Source organism: Myotis myotis, unplaced genomic scaffold (genome assembly GCF_014108235.1).
Source record: "Myotis myotis isolate mMyoMyo1 unplaced genomic scaffold, mMyoMyo1.p scaffold_m19_p_18, whole genome shotgun sequence".
In the NCBI taxonomy this organism is placed as follows: Eukaryota; Metazoa; Chordata; class Mammalia; order Chiroptera; family Vespertilionidae; genus Myotis; species Myotis myotis.
Genome location: NW_023416322.1, coordinates 14,860,499 through 14,869,010, shown reverse-complemented (window position 1 = coordinate 14,869,010; position 8,512 = coordinate 14,860,499). Strand labels below are relative to the sequence as shown.

The window sequence follows — 8,512 nt, the reverse complement described above, 5'->3', positions numbered from 1 at the left end:
GGTTCTTAAACTGGACCAGAGGGCCAGAACAAAAGCATGGATGGAGTGTTTGTGTGAACTAATATAAATTCAAAGTAAACATCATTACATAAAAGGGTACGGTCTTTTTTTTCAATAGTTTTATTCATTTCAAACGGGCCAGATCCAGCCCCGCGAGCCGTAGTTTGCCCACGGCTGATCTGGACTCATGAGTGATATCCAATATCCAAGGCCTTTTGATAATTCTCTTAGTATGTGTTGTCTCCACAGTCATTCCCTGTGTTCTCTCCAGTCTTAAATGTTCCTAGTTCAGTCACTTGCTAAAAAAAAAAAAAAAAAAAAAAAAAAAATTTAATTCAACTACTAACACAAAAACCACACACAAAAACTCTGACAGCAGTTCTTACCAATGAGTCTGAGACTGGAATGGACAGAAGTTATATAATTTGAAGGAAAAAATAAATCAGAATCTGATCAAATGATGAGACTGGGTCTCCCTATTGACCAAGAGGAGGGGCTGTTAGGGACTTTTCAGACTGAAAATTTCCCTTGTATGACTTGGCCCCATAGCTGTTATTCCCCTCCACCAGCCACACCCCCTTGGCACTCCCCCTTGATAAACCCAAATTTCCTATCCAATGACTGCTAAACCACAAGATCAATTCCTCCTCATTCCTTCAATTTCACCTTTTAACTGCACCTTGGTCCATTTCCTTCTATACCTGCTGACTGTGGTTTTACCATTAACAATGTTGTACCTACTACAGACAACGAATGCAAGGGTATTATGAAAAATGAAAAACTGTTGTTGTGTTAGGGTAGTGAGACTATTAAGAATTGTTTCCTATTTTCCAAATTTTCTCTAAGCTAGTTCGTTTACCTCAATAGTAATTATATCTCTTAATGCAGTTCCCACACAACTATAACCACTCCGAAAAATGATTTCCAAGAACATCTTAAGAATTTGATGTTTTCCACAAAGATACTTAAGACATGTCCTGAGTCATGAGGTACTGGTTTCTTTCAACTTTTTCTTTACTTTAAAAAATTTACTATTTCTCCCATAGAGGCATGAATATTTGGTTTAGAAATGGCCAATGTCTCAAAAAGCCTTCATTTCCTGCCACCTACTCATCACCAAAACGCCAAATTAATGGTGTCTGATCCTAACAAAGTCAGACAGCCACAGCCAAAAATGTCTTTATAATGGGGGTTGGGAGGGAGAGGGGAAAAAAGCTGGGGTGATTTTTTTTCCCAATATGTTTGTCATTATTATAGGTTACATATACAGAAGGAAAGTTAATTAAGCTTTAAAAAAAAATCCATCACACATCAATGGCTGCATTTTAATGAGTACAAAAAGTTGAGGTGTTTACTACCAATTAAAGTGGTTTTTAAATAAGCATTAATTAACACAGAAATTCAGAAGAAAGTTATACCTTGTCAAAGAAAGGCCAGTGCAGGCTATGCCCACTTCTGCTCCCATTCATATTCAGATAGTAATTACCACCAACCCTATATTTTCCATAATAATGAGGAGATGCTGTCATGTCTATCAAACAACAACACACACACACAAAAGTGGTGGCAGTAGAAATTCTCAACCTGAAGTAAACTTTTCAAATTTTTTCCTTCTGGGCTCATCCCTCTTCCAGGTCAGAGTTACTCAAAGAGGAGCCTCGTCTGATTTTAATGGTGAGTCGCTCTTTCTTTCTCCCACCTTCTGTAAGGAGCATTGTTGGGGAGCACTCATTGTCAGAGAGGTGTTGTTCAAATATACGCCAGCAAATGAGAACAACCGCCCAATCGTGATTGAAGGGGGCCTGCAGGTCCTCCTTTGTTTCTTAATACTCATGTTAATTTGCATAATCCGACTCCCTCTACCCTACTTCCTTTTAGAAAATTACTGTCTATCATAAGGTGGTAAGAAGCAGAAAGACATAAAATCTTTAAAACCCACAACCTAAGTAGCACATGGTCTGATGGATGGTCTTATCCTTGAGTGAAAAGTGATGGGGGGGGGGGTGGGTGCTAGAATTTGGGGAGGCATCTAGGAAGATGCCATAGGGTGGTCACTCATAGGAAAGGGGTTCTCAAGCATCTCAACATACAATTGACCAATAAATCATAACTTATCATGGAGGAGTTCAGGAATTCCTTTCTAGAGCTTTGCAATTCTCGTGCTCCCTATCTAGGCGATCCCCTTTCCAATATAAAATTGTTTAAGAGGGAAAGCTGAATTGTTCATCAGAAGCCTCCTTGGTGAACCTGAAATCGGGACAGGGAGGCAGAATGGTGTGGGAGGGTTCTGCCCAATGGAATTGCCCCTCCACACAACAGGGAACCTTTTTCGTGTGCTCAAAGCACTCAGATCCCTTGCACACAGTGCCTCTCCCTTACGCAGTGCTGCAAACATGATGACTTTACTCTCTCTGCACTCCAATTTTCAGTGATATATTTTGCTTTATCTAGCAGTGAAGTTCCTCCAGTTGTGGTAATTTAATTAGTCAAATTCTCACCATGGGAGAAGCTCTTCACAGTCACAGTCTTTAATGATCCAAGAACACCAAACAAGAAATATCAATTCCAGGGTATGCTTTGGGCGTGTTTGAAGTCAAGTTTCCCAAGGTGCCACAGACTCAATTCTTGAAGATAAAGGGCGAGAGGAGGCAGTGGAAGAGACTTTATCTCCGAGAACGGGCTGGTTTCACCTCAATGCATGAAGAGACAGCAAGATGCTTCTAGTAGTTCATCCAGACAAGTGGGAGGGAATCTACCCTCTTCTTAGCCTTAGTCTAAACCTCTAATGATACATGAATAAAGAGATGGATGAAGAGATGGTCTGATTATATGGCCCTTTAGTTGCCAGAGCCCATTCTCAGTGACTACTCAGGAGACTGTGGTAGCTTCAGAAAATCTACTTAAGACAAATTTAGGGAGCAATCCAGTTGGAAAGGTCTTTAAAAAACTTGTCTGAAAGCCATATTTGCAAAGCAAACATGTCATTTTTATCTAGATTGGCTGTATCTTAAGTGTGCTGTGGCCTAGGGGTGCTGATGAAAATTGAGGGTGGGAGGAAAGACTCTGCCATTTGCTGTGAGATTAGAGTCTGGGGCCCAGGTCTAATTTATCTTTAAATCATGTACAGTGCCCAGTAGAATCAGTAGGACAAGATAAGTGTTCAACATGTTTATTAAATGAATGACAAGTGTGTTTTTAGTTCCATGTTAAAGATGATAAATTCATGCCTGGTTTTGATTCTCTTATCAGCCCACTGGCTTCTCTCTAGTTTCATGACTAGTGATTATGCTATTAATTTGGACCAACCAACTTGCATACTTGCCCTTTTCACAAGTATGTCCGACACAGACGGATAATGAATCAAAAAACAACAACAAACAAACAAAAAAACACTACAAACAGCTCTAGCTGTTTTGGTTCAGTGGATAGAGCATCGGCCTGTGGATCAAAGGGTCCCAGGTTCTATTCCAGTCAAGGGCACTTACCTTGGTTGCAGGCTCCTCCCAGGCCCAGGCCCTGGTCATGCAGGAGGCAACCAATCAATGTATTTCTCTCACATCGATGTTTTTCTCTCCCTCTTCCTTCCACTCTCCCTAAAAATCAATGGGAAAAATATCCTCAGGCGAGGATTAACAAAAACCACAAACAAAAATCTGAAGAAAACAACAAGAATTTAGTTGGAAAGAGAACAGGCTGAATTGACACACCCGAGAAGGTGGGGTTGGAAATCAATGAGGAGTCGGAAGCAGACAGCAGCCCAAACCTGAGGAGCCAGAGCACAAAGATCCCGCCATTCAACCTGCAGACCTCCCTTTCTTTCAATAGAGCTGTTCACTGTCAGCACCCACCTCAGTCTTATCTGATCCATTTGTACAGGAATAAACACCTTCAAAGAAGAGTAAGGTACCAATGTTCTTCTTAGGCAAGAATAGTAAAAGGCTGGCAACCCCCCAAATTCCAGAAGTATGGAAATTTGCTGAACATGGCTGCAACCTTGACCTTGTTTGTCATTCCTTTGACTGCTGTTGGCTTTATAGAAAAACACTCATTTGGGCACTGGGTAAGCATGCAATTGATTGTACTTCTTTTGGAAAAGTGTGCATTTTCCCCCATAGAGTAGTTATGGTAACATGCTTCCTTGGTCAAGTCTGGCAAAATGAAACGTCCCTTTTTCTGAAATTCCTCAGTTATGTTACACCCATTATCTGGCTTTATTAAAATGGAAAGAACTTACCCTTATGTGTGTCCCACTCTTCCATTTATCAGAATTGGGATAGATTGTGCCTTTCCACTCAATTTGGACAATGAAATGACTTTCATTTTTATTTATGGGCTTCATAAATCCGTTTCACTTGCTGCTTTTCATGCCCCAGTTCCACACTGTTGTGTTGGGATTTCTCACCCTGCCAGGCAATTAAACCAAAAACTTGTGGGGTTGGGGCAGGGGGAAGGGAGGAAATTTCCTTCCCAAAACTCTTTTAAATCCAAAATACACATAATAGTTTCCACTTCAACGCCAATATATTAAAGGATGAGGCCTTTAAGTCTTCCTTTTTTTTTTTCTTTTTTTTTTTTAACCTCAATCAAGGATATGTTTCTTGATTTAGAGAATGAAGAAATGAGGGAAGGAGAGAGAGAAAGAGACATCGATGTGAGAGAAACATCGATCAGTTGCCTCCCATACGCGTTCCGACTGGGGATGGAATCTGCAACCTAGCTATGTGCCCTGACTGGGAATCGAACTGGCAACCTTTCAGTGTATGGGACAATGCTCCAACCAAATGAGCCACCCAGCCAGGGCTAAGTCTTCTTTTTGAGTAGCCAACTCTCCAGATTAACTATTTCGCTGTCATCACCACACTCTCATTTGAGTTCTAATGATAAGTTCAAAATTCCAGAATGGAAAGAAGTCTTTAATTTTAGATACTATGCTTCCAGACCTGACACCAGGCCTATGAGAAGATAATTCAGTGGCTGTTTGACTAGCGGGCCTGCAGAACAGCAGGGGCTCACATACCATGATCACCTGAACTCAGAGCAGGATGAGCCCAGAAACCTGAAGCAGCAGCAATCATTTCATGTTCTATCCCGGATTTAAAAAAACAGACAAATGAACCAACCAAACACAACCCCACAGACCTACAGCATTAAAGGAATGCTGGAGAGATGTAGTCCCATTTCTCAGTACTTAGCCACCCTCAGAGGAAGTCATTGCTATTTCTCTAAATACACAACCAAACAGTAGGCTTTTGCCTGAAAAGGCTGCATCCAGTAGCTCCAATCCCACCTAATAAAATTTATGGGATGGGTTCTGATATAATTCAGCCCTGTTATACAAAAATCCAGGAGAAGTAATCCAATAAAACTTTACTTAGACAGAGATCCAGTAATCTGAATTTTTAATAGCATAGACAAGGCCAAGTTGAAGTTCATACTTTGATGCTTTCTCTGATTCAGTCATACTATGCATATCAACTAGTAGGAGAGGGCAAAGAATGTTTAAATCTGGCCCTACCAGGCTGTACGTGACTTAAGACCAGGCATCCCTGGTGATTCCTCTTAGTGTCTAGTCCGTGGAAGGTGCTCCACGTTTGTTAGATTCATTTATCTGAAATTCTTTGCATGTGAGGTGAGCTGGCTGCTTCAAGTGTCATGCCACTCATCACTAGGGTTGACCCAGATGTTCTGGCTGACTGGGAAGGTGCTCCCTTTCTCCCTGCATGTGGAGCCTGGGAAAAGACAAGCTAGAAAGCAAGAATTTGGAAGTGTGTGTATTGCAAGATGTTGCCATGGTTGACACAAGTACTTTGGTCCAGCTGGTAGGTATCTCCCTGGAGTGAAGATGGGTGGATCAGAATGTGATGAGAATGTCACCAACCATTAGGATCATCCACTCCCCTTTGCAAACCATACAACCTTCTGGCTTCAAAGGTACCTGCCAAGTGGGGAGAAGAATAGAGCTAAAGTGAGTTCTCTCGTTCATTTAGCAGTTACTAATTATGGAAAAGTTAATAAACTAACATTCTGGTTTATACCACATTCTTTTGAACTTTTGCTAATGTGGGTCTACCCCCTAAACTTTATGAATTATGGCGAATCAAGTCCTGGACCTGGCCAAGACTGGATCAAGGGCCCAAATTGTGCTAGCTACCACAGGGACGCAATGCCATGGAACTTCCTGCCTCTGTGGCCAGCCAGCCTCTTAATCATTCCTGATACTATATAACATCTCAGGAAATACTTAATTCTACCTCAGGAATACTTCCTGCTAAAATGAGTGGGAGAAATAGTACCTAGAATAGCACTTTCTCTATCCCACTGAATTGATAAATTGTATTGAAGGACAAAATGGTGCTGGCAAAAAAAAAAAGTCCCTTTCCTTAATAACACTGAACAGAGATGGGCTTGAACCAATTTAGAGATTCAGGGTCATCTCACAAAGTTGTACAAGTTGTGCAGGCACCTTTCATATTATCATCAGCATTAGATGTTGTCATTTACTGGCCAATAGCAATAAATGCCTTGAAGAAAGGCTACCTTTTTATAAATTGTACAAAAATGTCAATAAAGACTAGCAGATACATACATGTAATAAAAGAGCAAGATGTTGGTATTCTAATTCTATCACTTTTTCATTCTGTAGCTGGACTACTTTTATAATAGACTCTGTCTCTTAGTTACTATTTGGATACCCAGTGGTACAGTTCATATAAAAATCAGGATAAATGCTTGATTCTTTCCTTTATTTCCCAGTTTCCAATATAATAAACTGGTTTCCTATAATTTTATGAAGGTGATCAAGTCTTTTTAATATCATTATTAAAATCATGGCTTAAAAATATATGAGGGTTTCATTCTTATCATTATTGAAAGTCAAATCTTTCATAGTTTCCTTGTTAATTAAGATGTTTCAGCTTCATTTTGTACACTTCTTGCCTCAGACTTATTTCTCCAAGAAGCCCTAATTTATCTTATAGAGAAATAGCGTTTCAAAAACCACAATCTAGATGCTAAAGATGCTTTTTCCTAACTGAGACAGAGTTTCTATATTCAGCAAAGCTGACTTTTAAGTATAAAGGGCACAGATAGACGCAAGTATTCAGGAAGTATTGTTCCCATGAGCTCTTCCTGAGAAATCTAGCAGAGAATGAATTGTAGATGACTCAAGTGATGAAGAAGCTACCAGCATAAGAACATAAGGATGAAATATTAGTTGCTGTAGAACTAGGCCAAAAGGAAGACTAAGGGGGAAAGAGTGTAGTGTATAATGGCTATATGCTCTAGGAATAAACTAGGAAATGTTACTAACTCAAAGATAAAAACATCTCATAAATGCATAATGATACTTTCTATTCAAATTCAATACTAGAGAGTTTTTACTTAGCCACTTCTTTATAATATCAAAACCTCTTTTCTTCCATTCTGAGAATCATGGTTCCTAAAAGCAGAGGGGATGACAGGATTGGAACATTCCAATACTACTTGTTTTGTCTGACATTACACAACAACTATCTCAAAATTGCAATACTCATATCACCACCAATATGATCATCAAAGATATCTAAAAAAATTTGCACATGTTCTCCCCTGCTTTCCCTCCAGTTAAAAAAAATAGTTCCACTGCATCTGCACTGTCAGAGCATACAGCCATTATACACTATACTCTCTTCCCCTTAGTCCTCTTTAACAAGATCTGCCCTCAGGGAAAACTAATTAAACTTCCAGAATATTATTAGAGCCTAACTGACCCGGGGAAGGTAAATGCTCAACTCCAGCCCACTCTAGCCTACCTGTCCTACCTAAGGGGCTAGAAAAAAAAACTGAGGAATTCTTGTGAAGTTCACAGTCCAAGGGATGTCTCGCTGAAATGGTCAAACTTGTCTTGGACTGTAGAACACTTCTTCTTCGCCCACACCTCACCCCCACATTACTAAAGGTCTACTTACAGCAGGTCATTTTACCCAGCACATCATGTCCAGCTATAATGAATAAATGTCAAGAAATACCCAAAGGCAAAAACACAATTTGAAGACACAGAGCAAGCCCCAGAAACAGACATGGCAGGAATGATGGAATTATCAGATTGGGAATTTCAAACAACTACAGTTAATACAGTTGTTTGAAATAAGAGCTCTGGTGGATAAAGGAGACAACATGCAAGAACAGATGGGAATGTAAGCAGAGAGATGGAAATCTTGAGAAAGTACTGAAAAGAAATGCTAGAAATAAAAGTAAAAAAAAAACACTCTAACAGACATGAAGGATACCTTTGGTGGGCTTATCAGCACCCTCGACACAGCTAAGGAAAGAATCTCTGAGCTAGAGGATATGGCAATAGGATTTTCAAAAACCCAAAAGCAAAGAGAATGAAGATTAAAAAAAGAACAACAGAATATCCAAGTACCATGGGGTAACTACAAAAGGTACATACATGTAACAGGAATACAAAAAGGAGAAAAGGGAACAAAAAAAATAATTACAGTAATAATGACTGAGAAGTTCCCTAAATTAA

The 8,512-nt window shown here is 39.8% G+C and overlaps 1 protein-coding gene across 1 annotated transcript in view; it reads right to left on the bottom strand.

Annotated features, from left to right (window-relative positions):
* Positions 1-282: 282 nt before the first annotated feature.
* The window catches only part of RPS6KC1 (ribosomal protein S6 kinase C1), a 159,755-nt gene continuing 151,525 nt past the window's right edge, over positions 283-8,512 (bottom strand). Inside the window, exon 16 of the transcript XR_004973439.1 lies at positions 283-299. The gene's annotated coding sequence lies outside the window, so the exon portion shown is untranslated. The remainder of the gene's footprint in view (positions 300-8,512) is intronic.